Below are 12,928 nucleotides of genomic sequence, written 5' to 3'. Positions count from 1 at the left end.
GCTATACGACAGTGCTTTCCGTAGAGAGTGGTGGGGGTGTGATGTCAGGGCCATACGACACTGCTTTACACAGTGAGTGGCGGGGTTGGGATGTCAGGGATGACAACCGAGGAGCCGAGAGATCATTTCAGCATTTCGCGACCAACTCGGAATGACTTGCCTTTGACGCTTTTCAAAGCGTTCTTTGTGCACGACGACTGCGCTGCCTAGCAGATACAAATGGGTTGTACAACTTTGAACTAGCAAATGGAAGAGGGCTAAGCCCCCTCTCTTTTAGCCCAGGTTAGATCTGTCTCCCAGAATCACCAGGGCACACACACACACACACACACACACACACACACCCGTGCCGTTGAAGTGCTCTGCTTCATTTCTAAGGGCAACTCAACATTCACTCCTACCCCGAGTGCAGAAAAGACAGCATCCACAGCAACAACAGCTCAGGTCTCTGCACAGGAGCTAAGCTGCCCCCATCTCCTCTGCTCTGCGGCTCCTGCGGAGTGGAGTCCTGCCTGGAGCCGCGTTTGCAGGCGGCGGCTCCCCGCGCCCTGTCTGTGCGTCGTGTCCAAGAGCTCCTGGGAGGAAGAGAGAGCCCTCCCACTCGGGGGCTTTTCCACGGTCTGTGTGAGGAGGGGCGGGTGTGTCCAGTAGCTTATCGAGCGGAAGCCTGGGGCGGCGGAGAGCTGTGATCGTGCAGACCTTGAGGTGTCACCTCTTTGTCTGCTTTCCCGCCCCCCTCCGCCCAAGCTCTGCTCCAAAGTAGCCCGGCAACCCCTCACACCTGCACGTGTCACAACCTAAGGTGTGGTCATGAAACACCCATGGGGTGTGGTTCTGTTCTTGCTAATTGTTTCCTGCCCGTCGCAGGCAGGAGTCCATGCGAGGAAGATGCGCTGGACAGAGCTCAGAGGGCGCACCTGGGTGGCTTTCCTTCAGAGTGACGTTCCTGCAACACTCTCCCGCTACTCTTGGTGCGCTCATGTCGCAACACACGAAGGCTGGAGCAGGTGGCCGTGGGCTCTGCGCACCGCCGAAATAGCTCATTTGGGAGAGCGTTAGACTGAAGATCTAAAGGTCCCTGGTTTGATCCCGGGTTTTGGCATTTTGTTTCATCGCGCCCTTTGTTCCTCTCTCCAGCGCACCCTGCCTAAAGTGACGCGTCCCTTTCTCAGCCCGAAACGCAAGCAAGACACCAGCAGCGCTCCTTGTAGGTTTCCGTAGTGTAGCGGCTATCATGTTTGCCTACCACGCGAAAAGTCCCCGGTTCGAGACCAGGTGGAAGCAGCCTCGTTTTGCACGCTCCTGTACTTCACAGAGGTCTTGAACGACCGGTCATTTGTTCCCAATGTATTTCCGGTGCCTTCATGCACTCTTGTACCAAACGCACGTTCCTTCTGTACGTGGAGCCGATCATTTGCAATTGGGCTGTGCCGACAGACCAGGACGAGCTCTGTCGGCTCAAAAGCAGCGCAGGACCTGCAAGAACAACAGAAAGATTAGCATCCAGCGGGGGCCTCTTAGTGAGCCCAAGATCTCATCAAGAATCGGCTCCAGCAACAGGGCTGGGCGCATTGTTCCATTCTCCGACCACTCTCGGTGTAAACAAGTCCCTCCTGGTCTCTGCTTGAAATGCACTTTCCTGCGTTTGCTTTGGTGTAACTGGCTTCCCATGCATGGGCGAATGTGAAGAAGATCCTTAGTAAGTCATTGAAGAAAACCAAGAAGAGGTCGGAGTGGCCTCTGTCGTTCATCAACGATCCAGTCAGGCAGTACTCCTCCTATTCTGCCAGTATGCGGATTCGAACCGGGGTTGTTGCGGCCACAACACAAATTCTGAGCACTATACGATCACAGCGAGTTAGCGAGACATACACAGCCAGTAGGAAAGGATGTACTCTCTTTGTGTGACACTAGTCGGAAAAGTCCTGACACTGCATTTCAACTGAGCCCTAGTATACATCAACTCTTCGACACTCTGAGTGCCAACTCTCTTGTGTGTTTTCTCCATCAAGCAGGTCATGAAGGCAGCAATTACAGTTTGCTTACATGACGCACGCACAACATGGCTGTATGTTCCCATATGGTCTAGCGGTTACGATACCTGATCTTCACCCAGGTGGCCTGGTTTCAGCTCCTTGTATGAGAACGTGTCAGTTTTGCCTCCTGCTTTCCAAAGATCAGCACCATGTTTTACGCCTCCCCCGAATATCGAAGCTGTCTCTAAATCTGCAAATGAAGATGAGTCGATAAACCACTTGTTTTTCGTATAACTATACATATATTCATTTATTACTGATTTCATTCATTGAGCACGGATACAATAGAGGTACAGCCATTCACTGTTTGACATGTCTGCACTGGTACAGAACCTAGCAATCAGAAAACGGGTGAAACTGTCTTGAGAATTAGCATACAGTACCGAGGCCCCCATGACCAAATAAAGGCTAACCTCGATAATCACAATCATAAACAGCAAAACGACTGACTTTGAAAAGGGAATGAATGTCCGGAAGGAGTAGTGTAACCAGCTTGAAATGCTTCTCCGGACCTCTAACTAAAAGAAACCGGGAACCAGCAGTGGCATCGACTCCTTTCGAACTGGGATCCTATCGCAGCTCGTGGTGTCCTAACTCTCCCGTATCTGATATTGGACCAAGCACATCAGGAGAGAGCGCGAACGCAGTCCCCCACTACCAGAAATTATGCAGATTCCACATTTGGGGAATTCGCAGGGGTCAGCACAGCCGGAGTGCAATGGCCGAGCCTCGCCCTGGGTGAATCGATTTTTTAAGAACTTTATTTTCTTTTCACAAAAAAATACAGGACATCACAAATTAGAAAGCTTTACATTTATATACATACTTAAAACAGTATATATAATCACATCTCATTACATTTTGACACGGTACCAGTTATATAGCAACAATTTATTTTTTTCTGGTGCAAATCACATTCTTTACTTAAACATGATAATGTTTTTTACAGTTTCTTGAGATATTGACCTATGCTCTCAATTTCCCACAGATTTTCTGCTTCCTCCCTCCCTTCTCTCCACAGATCTCTGAAGTAATAGTTCTCTAGGGTGATGAACAGGGCCAGGCTACCTGCTGCCTTGACTGGGACCTCGATGCCTTTGAACAGCCCCATGTTCCTCACTCTCCACAGGGCGTCTTTGCCACTGTTCACCACGGCCCAGATCCTGTCAAACACGTCAGGAGGAAGTTTGACAGGAGGGATGCCGTTGTAGCGGCAATGCTTGTTAATAAGACAGAATTAGGCGGTGGCCTAAATGAGGCCCCATCTCACCCTCCATCTTTGTGGTGCAGCCACAGAGAAAGTATTCATGCAGGTTGATTTAAAGATGTTTTCTTTTGATAATGGACAGCTCCCAGATGGGGATGCACTTAGCTTAGCCTGGCTATCATGATCAATGGTCATCCGTTGGTGCCTATCTGTCTAGGGAGTGTCGAATGGACATCTGGACTGCATTCCTAAGTGTCAAGAGTAAGTGACTCATATCTCACCTTGACCAACCAATCAGGGACTGGCAGGGCGTGGTAATACCACGTGGGTCTCTAATGCCCGCCAAACTCTCAACCAATCAGCATACATCTATGTCTTGGTCAAAAAGGGAGTGCAAGCTCAGATCGGGGCTCTCCTTGGCCATTTTCGCGCATCCTCAGAGACAATCACGTGACAACTGCTGTTGTCTGCAAAGGGACTTGGACTTTGTTCTAAGCGCGAGGCCGAGGATCCCATACGTACTCAGAATTCTACCAACGTGAATGATCCGCTTGATCAACGGCAGCCTACAGTTGGACCCTCATCGACAACCTGAATAGCTTATTCAGAAGCAGCGCTGGACCAGGAACGAACCAGCTTCTTCCCAGGCAAAAGAGTGACTTGTGAGGACTCGCGGTCACGCTCTGTGCATAGAGACTTTCTACTAGCCAGCTGGACTGCTGGTAGATCTCCTCGGAGCAACGACTGCCCTGTGCGCCGCAGTCAGATTTCTCCGCCCGTCCTACTCCGAGCTGTACCTCAACTGGTTGGCCGGTAGCCAGAGGACGCCGGGACAACGCCCATTGGACAACCGCTGGAACAGAGGCTGCAACAGAGCCTGTCAGCTGGTTTGGTGTTCGTGCCGGGAGATTCCAAATCCATACACAGTGGATAAGTAAACCCCATGTTCTACATTGTGTCTCGAGAATTCAATTGTACCTCAACACAAGTTGTTATCAATTTAATTCATGAGTAATGTATTTACTTCCGAGTTTAGAGTAACAGTGGGTAATAACACTGATTAGCGAACGATATATATTGACATATATTCTCTGTTGTGTATCTCTTTGTGTTGGCATCTCTTCGAGATTATATACCTCGTATATTGATAACCCTCACAGTAAGGTCTGCCGCTCGTATCCAGGCAGACTAGTATATGTTTGGTGCACAATTTATATGAATAAATGTATCTCATGTATTGAACCCGTGTGTGTGCGTTGTTAGTTGTTCTGACGATTGATTTTCTAAAAGCCACAACGAACAACCTCGTGATTACTGCTACAATTAATAATTGTCTCAGTAAACCCATCAAACCTCTACAACCACGATACACCACCATAAACTATATTAATTTAGGAACATAAACATATAGTGTAAACTGTATATGGCTGGTATTGGTAGTTTAAAGAAAAAAAACACACCAGTATTCCACTTTCTTCCTAAACATTTTAAGCATCAAAGTCTTACATGTAGTAAGATTTTACCACGTTTCGGAAACGTTTTTACATGCTCCTTCTGACCATCTTAACTTTATATACTTTGTGAAAAGTCATAAGATATTAACATTTTCTGTGAATGTGCTCGTTATCGGAGTAAACAAAAGCATACTTTTAGAATTTGATTAAAAGGGAATATAATATGGAATCACGTACCTAAAGAAATTAATGACAATATAATTATTTTTATGTACTGTAGCTCAAATAGTAGTATAATACACTTTCTATGGATACATGTGCTTCTACGCAACGCAGAAGCACATCCACAAGTAACATTACCTAGCTAAGAGAGGACATTGGCTAGCCATTATGATAAATACAGTGGAAAAAAGCAATTGGGAAAATAAGACCTGCTGATCTGTTATATATACCAGGAAGAGAACAGAATATGATTTTTTTCTGTTCGAAACGTGTGTTGTCTTTATGAAATTCATGTATTTTAAACGTTTAATTAAGAAGAAAAAAACTTACAGAAAGATACTAAGCTGATCACGCGATAGAAAGATCACCCGTTTTTCGCGCATAAAAAGTGGCTATTAACTGGGTGAACTGTTATTAACTGGAGTCAACTGGGTGAAAACACATAATATGAACATGAAACAAAACAAAAAATAAAAATAAGATACAATCTACAGACATTAAAACCGGTGTCATGGAAATATAACTATCAAGGAAGCCACAAGAGAGAGTTCTCACCTGAGTAAGGTCTTTATTTCAATATTGGGAGCAACCAGAGACTCAATTTGTTCCAAGCAGTACAGGGTTTTCATAAGACGTTGCGCTGTAAAAAAGCTCAGCGCTTTGTCCCTTCTAAAACTCCCACTTTCCCTGAGAGAAAACAGATTACATCAAAAAGCAAAAGAAGAAGCACTAGATATGTTATTCAAAGCTTATCAGTTACTTTCAGCTAATTCTAACGACCCAGACAGCATATATTGTTTTGGTACATTGTCTTCTAAAGTAACCTAAACAGTGTACTTTGTTGACGCACTGTTTTCTAAAATTCTGCACGTACTGTAGCACAGCAATTACATCCTTGAAATATATTATCTAAAAGCCCCAATATATTTCTTTGCAAAGCTCTCTACATTTTAAGAATCAATTTACTTATTAGATTTCCACTTAAAGACTTGTTCGGCTGGCGTTCGGGGAGTCGCGTTTTTCAGAATTGTATTGAGATCGTTTTCCACAGAGCTCAGATGTCAAAGCACAGCAGCAGCTCTCCACAGCGATCTTCTATAGCGCCCTTTCTCCCGCAGCTCCGTTCTCATTGGAAGGAAGCAAGAGTGAAAGGCTGAAGTGAAATAGAGCGGGGACGAAGGCAGTGAAGAGAGAGAACGTGGGAAGAAGAGAAAAATGCAAGGGAAAAAAAGCAGCGTCGTAAAAGAGGTGACGGAGCTGTCCTCTCAATAAGAAGGGTGCCAGCGAGCCTTGCTCTCGCTTACGGCCACACCCCCTTGAGCACGCCTGATCTCGTCTGATCTCGGAAGCTAAACAGGGATGGGCCTGGTTAGTACTTGGATGGGAGACCAACTGGGAATACCAGGTGCTGTAAGCTTTTAAGCGCAGGAGGCGCCCTATCCCCGCTCGCTCGCTCATTCCCCTGTTCACACGTGCAGTGCGGCTTGTCCGTCTGTTTATTTGTCAGCTTTGGCGAGACACGGGTGCTTGTGTATTAGCGTGAGCGTTTTTTATTCTGATCAGGAACAGTTTTACAAGTCCGCAAAGGATCGAGGAAAGGTTTATCGCCAGCTGAAAAGAGACACAGCGCTTCGGCTGTGGAGACTTGTTCGGCTGGCGTTCGGAGAGTCGCGTTTTTCAGAATTGTATCGAGATCGTTTTCCACAGAGCTCAGATGTCAAAGCACAGCAGCAGCTCTCCACAGCGATCCTCTATAGCGCCCTTTCTCCCGCAGCTCCGTCCTCATTGGAAGGAAGCAAGAGTGAAAGGCTGAAGTGAAATAGAGCGGGGACAAAGGCAGTGAAGAGAGAGAACGTGGGAAGAAGAGAAAAACGCAAGGGAAAATAAGCAGCGTCGTAAAAGAGGTGACGGAGCTGTCCTCTCAATAAGAAGGGTGCCAGCGAGCCTTGCTCTCGCTTACGGCCACACCCCCTTGAGCATGCCTGATCTCGTCTGATCTCGGAAGCTAAACAGGGATGGGCCTGGTTAGTACTTGGATGGGAGACCGCCTGGGAATACCAGGTGCTGTAAGCTTTTAAGCGCAGAAGGCGCCCTATCCCCGCTTGCTCGCTCATTCCCCTGTTCACACGTGCAGTGCGGCTTGTCCGTCTGTTTATTTGTCAGCTTTGGCGAGACACGGGTGCTTGTGTATTAGCGTGAGCGTTTTTTATTCTGATCAGGAACAGTTTTACAAGTCCGCAAAGGATCGAGGAAAGGTTTATCGCCAGCTGAAAAGAGACACAGCGCTTCGGCTGTGGAGACTTGTTCGGCTGGCGTTCGGAGAGTCGCGTTTTTCAGAATTGTATTGAGATCGTTATCCACAGAGCTCAGATGTCAAAGCACAGCAGCAGCTCTCCACAGCGATCCTCTATAGCGCCCTTTCTCCCGCAGCTCCGTCCTCATTGGAAGGAAGCAAGAGTGAAAGGCTGAAGTGAAATAGAGCGGGGACGAAGGCAGTGAAGAGAGAGAACGTGGGAAGAAGAGAAAAACGCAAGGGAAAAAAAGCAGCGTCGTAAAAGAGGTGACGGAGCTGTCCTCTCAATAAGAAGGGTGCCAGCGAGCCTTGCTCTCGCTTACGGCCACACCCCCTTGAGCACGCCTGATCTCGTCTGATCTCGGAAGCTAAACAGGGATGGGCCTGGTTAGTACTTGGATGGGAGACCGCCTGGGAATACCAGGTGCTGTAAGCTTTTAAGCGCAGGAGGCGCCCTATCCCCGCTCGCTCGCTCATTCCCCTGTTCACACGTGCAGTGCGGCTTGTCCGTCTGTTTATTTGTCAGCTTTGGCGATACACGGGTGCTTGTGTATTAGCGTGAGCGTTTTTTATTCTGATCAGGAACAGTTTTACAAGTCCGCAAAGGATCGAGGAAAGGTTTATCGCCAGCTGAAAAGAGACACAGCGCTTCGGCTGTGGAGACTTGTTCGGCTGGCGTTCGGAGAGTCGCGTTTTTCAGAATTGTATTGAGATCGTTTTCCACAGAGCTCAGATGTCAAAGCACAGCAGCAGCTCTCCACAGCGATCCTCTATAGCGCCCTTTCTCCCGCAGCTCCGTCCTCATTGGAAGGAAGCAAGAGTGAAAGGCTGAAGTGAAATAGAGCGGGACGAAGGCAGTGAAGAGAGAGAACGTGGGAAGAAGAGAAAAACGCAAGGGAAAATAAGCAGCGTCGTAAAAGAGTTGACGGAGCTGTCCTCTCAATAAGAAGGGTGCCAGCGAGCCTTGCTCTCGCTTACGGCCACACCCCCTTGAGCATGCCTGATCTCGTCTGATCTCGGAAGCTAAACAGGGATGGGCCTGGTTAGTACTTGGATGGGAGACCGCCTGGGAATACCAGGTGCTGTAAGCTTTTAAGCGCAGAAGGCGCCCTATCCCCGCTCGCTCGCTCATTCCCCTGTTCACACGTGCAGTGCGGCTTGTCCGTCTGTATATTTGTCAGCTTTGGCGAGACACGGGTGCTTGTGTATTAGCGTGAGCGTTTTTTATTCTGATCATGAACAGTTTAACAAGTCCGCAAAGGATCGAGGAAAGGTTTATCGCCAGCTGAAAAGAGACACAGCGCTTCGGCTGTGGAGACTTGTTCGGCTGGCGTTCGGAGAGTCGCGTTTTTCAGAATTGTATTGAGATCGTTTTCCACAGAGCTCAGATGTCAAAGCACAGCAGCAGCTCTCCACAGCGATCCTCTATAGCGCCCTTTCTCCCGCAGCTCCGTCCTCATTGGAAGGAAGCAAGAGTGAAAGGCTGAAGTGAAATAGAGCGGGGACGAAGGCAGTGAAGAGAGAGAACGTGGGAAGAAGAGAAAAACGCAAGGGAAAAAAAGCAGCGTCGTAAAAGAGGTGACGGAGCTGTCCTCTCAATAAGAAGGGTGCCAGCGAACCTCGCTCTCGCTTACGGCCACACCCCCTTGAGCACGCCTGATCTCGTCTGATCTCGGAAGCTAAACAGGGATGGGCCTGGTTAGTACTTGGATGGGAGACCGCCTGGGAATACCAGGTGCTGTAAGCTTTTAAGCACAGGAGGCGCCCTATCCCCGCTCGCTCGCTCATTCCCCTGTTCACACGTGCAGTGCGGCTTGTCTGTCTGTTTATTTGTCAGCTTTGGCGAGACACGGGTGCTTGTGTATTAGCGTGAGCGTTTTTTATTCTGATCAGGAACAGTTTTACAAGTCCGCAAAGGATCGAGGAAAGGTTTATCGCCAGCTGAAAAGAGACACAGCGTTTCGGCTGTGGAGACTTGTTCGGCTGGCGTTCGGAGAGTCGCGTTTTTCAGAATTGTATTGAGATCGTTATCCACAGAGCTCAGATGTCAAAGCACAGCAGCAACTCTCCACAGCGATCCTCTATAGCGCCCTTTCTCCCGCAGCTCCGTCCTCATTGGAAGGAAGCAAGAGTGAAAGGCTGAAGTGAAATAGAGCGGGGACGAAGGCAGTGAAGAGAGAGAACGTGGGAAGAAGAGAAAAACGCAAGGGAAAAAAAGCAGCGTCGTAAAAGAGGTGACGGAGCTGTCCTCTCAATAAGAAGGGTGCCAGCGAGCCTTGCTCTCGCTTACGGCCACACCCCCTTGAGCACGCCTGATCTCGTCTGATCTCGGAAGCTAAACAGGGATGGGCCTGGTTAGTACTTGGATGGGAGACCGCCTGGGAATACCAGGTGCTGTAAGCTTTTAAGCGCAGGAGGCGCCCTATCCCCGCTCGCTCGCTCATTCCCCTGTTCACACGTGCAGTGCGGCTTGTCCGTCTGTTTATTTGTCAGCTTTGGCGAGACACGGGTGCTTGTGTATTAGCGTGAGCGTTTTTTATTCTGATCAGGAACAGTTTTACAAGTCCGCAAAGGATCGAGGAAAGGTTTATCGCCAGCTGAAAAGAGACACAGCGCTTCGGCTGTGGAGACTTGTTCGGCTGGCGTTCGGAGAGTCGCGTTTTTCAGAATTGTATTGAGATCGTTTTCCACAGAGCTCAGATGTCAAAGCACAGCAGCAGCTCTCCACAGCGATCCTCTATAGCGCCCTTTCTCCCGCAGCTCCGTCCTCATTGGAAGGAAGCAAGAGTGAAAGGCTGAAGTGAAATAGAGCGGGACGAAGGCAGTGAAGAGAGAGAACGTGGGAAGAAGAGAAAAACGCAAGGGAAAATAAGCAGCGTCGTAAAAGAGTTGACGGAGCTGTCCTCTCAATAAGAAGGGTGCCAGCGAGCCTTGCTCTCGCTTACGGCCACACCCCCTTGAGCATGCCTGATCTCGTCTGATCTCGGAAGCTAAACAGGGATGGGCCTGGTTAGTACTTGGATGGGAGACCGCCTGGGAATACCAGGTGCTGTAAGCTTTTAAGCGCAGAAGGCGCCCTATCCCCGCTCGCTCGCTCATTCCCCTGTTCACACGTGCAGTGCGGCTTGTCCGTCTGTATATTTGTCAGCTTTGGCGAGACACGGGTGCTTGTGTATTAGCGTGAGCGTTTTTTATTCTGATCATGAACAGTTTAACAAGTCCGCAAAGGATCGAGGAAAGGTTTATCGCCAGCTGAAAAGAGACACAGCGCTTCGGCTGTGGAGACTTGTTCGGCTGGCGTTCGGAGAGTCGCGTTTTTCAGAATTGTATTGAGATCGTTTTCCACAGAGCTCAGATGTCAAAGCACAGCAGCACCTCTCCACAGCGATCCTCTATAGCGCCCTTTCTCCCGCAGCTCCGTCCTCATTGGAAGGAAGCAAGAGTGAAAGGCTGAAGTGAAATAGAGCGGGGACCAAGGCAGTGAAGAGAGAGAACGTGGGAAGAAGAGAAAAACGCAAGGGAAAAAAGCAGCGTCGTAAAAGAGGTGACGGAGCTGTCCTCTCAATAAGAAGGGTGCCAGCGAACCTCGCTCTCGCTTACGGCCACACCCCCTTGAGCACGCCTGATCTCGTCTGATCTCGGAAGCTAAACAGGGATGGGCCTGGTTAGTACTTGGATGGGAGACCGCCTGGGAATACCAGGTGCTGTAAGCTTTTAAGCACAGGAGGCGCCCTATCCCCGCTCGCTCGCTCATTCCCCTGTTCACACGTGCAGTGCGGCTTGTCCGTCTGTATATTTGTCAGCTTTGGCGAGACACGGGTGCTTGTGTATTAGCGTGAGCGTTTTTTATTCTGATCAGGAACAGTTTAACAAGTCCGCAAAGGATCGAGGAAAGGTTTATCGCCAGCTGAAAAGAGACACAGCGCTTCGGCTGTGGAGACTTGTTCGGCTGGCGTTCGGAGAGTCGCGTTTTTCAGAATTGTATTGAGATCGTTTTCCACAGAGCTCAGATGTCAAAGCACAGCAGCAGCTCTCCACAGCGATCTTCTATAGCGCCCTTTCTCCCGCAGCTCCGTTCTCATTGGAAGGAAGCAAGAGTGAAAGGCTGAAGTGAAATAGAGCGGGGACGAAGGCAGTGAAGAGAGAGAACGTGGGAAGAAGAGAAAAACGCAAGGGAAAAAAAGCAGCGTCGTAAAAGAGGTGACGGAGCTGTCCTCTCAATAAGAAGGGTGCCAGCGAGCCTTGCTCTCGCTTACGGCCACACCCCCTTGAGCACGCCTGATCTCGTCTGATCTCGGAAGCTAAACAGGGATGGGCCTGGTTAGTACTTGGATGGGAGACCGCCTGGGAATACCAGGTGCTGTAAGCTTTTAAGCACAGGAGGCGCCCTATCCCCGCTCGCTCGCTCATTCCCCTGTTCACACGTGCAGTGCGGCTTGTCTGTCTGTTTATTTGTCAGCTTTGGCGAGACACGGGTGCTTGTGTATTAGCGTGAGCGTTTTTTATTCTGATCAGGAACAGTTTTACAAGTCCGCAAAGGATCGAGGAAAGGTTTATCGCCAGCTGAAAAGAGACACAGCGTTTCGGCTGTGGAGACTTGTTCGGCTGGCGTTCGGAGAGTCGCGTTTTTCAGAATTGTATTGAGATCGTTTTCCACAGAGCTCAGATGTCAAAGCACAGCAGCAGCTCTCCACAGCGATCTTCTATAGCGCCCTTTCTCCCGCAGCTCCGTTCTCATTGGAAGGAAGCAAGAGTGAAAGGCTGAAGTGAAATAGAGCGGGGACGAAGGCAGTGAAGAGAGAGAACGTGGGAAGAAGAGAAAAATGCAAGGGAAAAAAAGCAGCGTCGTAAAAGAGGTGACGGAGCTGTCCTCTCAATAAGAAGGGTGCCAGCGAGCCTTGCTCTCGCTTACGGCCACACCCCCTTGAGCACGCCTGATCTCGTCTGATCTCGGAAGCTAAACAGGGATGGGCCTGGTTAGTACTTGGATGGGAGACCGCCTGGGAATACCAGGTGCTGTAAGCTTTTAAGCACAGGAGGCGCCCTATCCCCGCTCGCTCGCTCATTCCCCTGTTCACACGTGCAGTGCGGCTTGTCTGTCTGTTTATTTGTCAGCTTTGGCGAGACACGGGTGCTTGTGTATTAGCGTGAGCGTTTTTTATTCTGATCAGGAACAGTTTTACAAGTCCGCAAAGGATCGAGGAAAGGTTTATCGCCAGCTGAAAAGAGACACAGCGTTTCGGCTGTGGAGACTTGTTCGGCTGGCGTTCGGAGAGTCGCGTTTTTCAGAATTGTATTGAGATCGTTATCCACAGAGCTCAGATGTCAAAGCACAGCAGCAACTCTCCACAGCGATCCTCTATAGCGCCCTTTCTCCCGCAGCTCCGTCCTCATTGGAAGGAAGCAAGAGTGAAAGGCTGAAGTGAAATAGAGCGGGGACGAAGGCAGTGAAGAGAGAGAACGTGGGAAGAAGAGAAAAACGCAAGGGAAAAAAAGCAGCGTCGTAAAAGAGGTGACGGAGCTGTCCTCTCAATAAGAAGGGTGCCAGCGAGCCTTGCTCTCGCTTACGGCCACACCCCCTTGAGCACGCCTGATCTCGTCTGATCTCGGAAGCTAAACAGGGATGGGCCTGGTTAGTACTTGGATGGGAGACCGCCTGGGAATACCAGGTGCTGTAAGCTTTTAAGCGCAGGAGGCGCCCTATCCCCGCTCGCTC

General features: G+C 49.4%; 13 non-coding genes across 13 annotated transcripts; 12 read left to right on the top strand and 1 right to left on the bottom strand.

Annotated features, from left to right (window-relative positions):
• The first annotated feature begins 1,029 nt into the window (after positions 1-1,029).
• Positions 1,030-1,102, top strand: trnaf-gaa (transfer RNA phenylalanine (anticodon GAA)). The gene has a single exon. It is a non-coding gene; the product is annotated as a tRNA-Phe (tRNA).
• Positions 1,103-2,662: 1,560 nt separating this feature from the next.
• Positions 2,663-2,821, bottom strand: LOC138243698 (U1 spliceosomal RNA). The gene has a single exon (XR_011192330.1). It is a non-coding gene; the product is annotated as a U1 spliceosomal RNA (small nuclear RNA).
• Positions 2,822-6,217: 3,396 nt separating this feature from the next.
• LOC138245475 (5S ribosomal RNA) lies at positions 6,218-6,336 on the top strand. Its single transcript, XR_011194085.1, has one exon. It is a non-coding gene; the product is annotated as a 5S ribosomal RNA (ribosomal RNA).
• A 537-nt stretch (positions 6,337-6,873) lies between these two features.
• On the top strand, positions 6,874-6,992 carry LOC138245502 (5S ribosomal RNA). The gene has a single exon (XR_011194112.1). It is a non-coding gene; the product is annotated as a 5S ribosomal RNA (ribosomal RNA).
• Positions 6,993-7,529: 537 nt separating this feature from the next.
• LOC138244696 (5S ribosomal RNA) lies at positions 7,530-7,648 on the top strand. Its single transcript, XR_011193311.1, has one exon. It is a non-coding gene; the product is annotated as a 5S ribosomal RNA (ribosomal RNA).
• Positions 7,649-8,184: 536 nt separating this feature from the next.
• Positions 8,185-8,303, top strand: LOC138245501 (5S ribosomal RNA). The gene has a single exon (XR_011194111.1). It is a non-coding gene; the product is annotated as a 5S ribosomal RNA (ribosomal RNA).
• Positions 8,304-8,840: 537 nt separating this feature from the next.
• Positions 8,841-8,959, top strand: LOC138244695 (5S ribosomal RNA). Its single transcript, XR_011193310.1, has one exon. It is a non-coding gene; the product is annotated as a 5S ribosomal RNA (ribosomal RNA).
• Positions 8,960-9,496: 537 nt separating this feature from the next.
• LOC138244694 (5S ribosomal RNA) lies at positions 9,497-9,615 on the top strand. The gene has a single exon (XR_011193309.1). It is a non-coding gene; the product is annotated as a 5S ribosomal RNA (ribosomal RNA).
• A 536-nt stretch (positions 9,616-10,151) lies between these two features.
• On the top strand, positions 10,152-10,270 carry LOC138245500 (5S ribosomal RNA). Its single transcript, XR_011194110.1, has one exon. It is a non-coding gene; the product is annotated as a 5S ribosomal RNA (ribosomal RNA).
• A 536-nt stretch (positions 10,271-10,806) lies between these two features.
• On the top strand, positions 10,807-10,925 carry LOC138244693 (5S ribosomal RNA). The gene has a single exon (XR_011193308.1). It is a non-coding gene; the product is annotated as a 5S ribosomal RNA (ribosomal RNA).
• A 537-nt stretch (positions 10,926-11,462) lies between these two features.
• On the top strand, positions 11,463-11,581 carry LOC138244692 (5S ribosomal RNA). The gene has a single exon (XR_011193307.1). It is a non-coding gene; the product is annotated as a 5S ribosomal RNA (ribosomal RNA).
• A 537-nt stretch (positions 11,582-12,118) lies between these two features.
• LOC138244690 (5S ribosomal RNA) lies at positions 12,119-12,237 on the top strand. Its single transcript, XR_011193305.1, has one exon. It is a non-coding gene; the product is annotated as a 5S ribosomal RNA (ribosomal RNA).
• Positions 12,238-12,774: 537 nt separating this feature from the next.
• LOC138244689 (5S ribosomal RNA) lies at positions 12,775-12,893 on the top strand. Its single transcript, XR_011193304.1, has one exon. It is a non-coding gene; the product is annotated as a 5S ribosomal RNA (ribosomal RNA).
• The last annotated feature ends 35 nt before the right edge of the window (positions 12,894-12,928 follow it).

The sequence above is a fragment of the Lepisosteus oculatus genome, chromosome 14 (genome assembly GCF_040954835.1).
Source record: "Lepisosteus oculatus isolate fLepOcu1 chromosome 14, fLepOcu1.hap2, whole genome shotgun sequence".
In the NCBI taxonomy this organism is placed as follows: Eukaryota; Metazoa; Chordata; class Actinopteri; order Semionotiformes; family Lepisosteidae; genus Lepisosteus; species Lepisosteus oculatus.
Note: the sequence above shows the minus strand (reverse complement) of the source record. Positions and strands in the feature narration are given on the sequence as shown.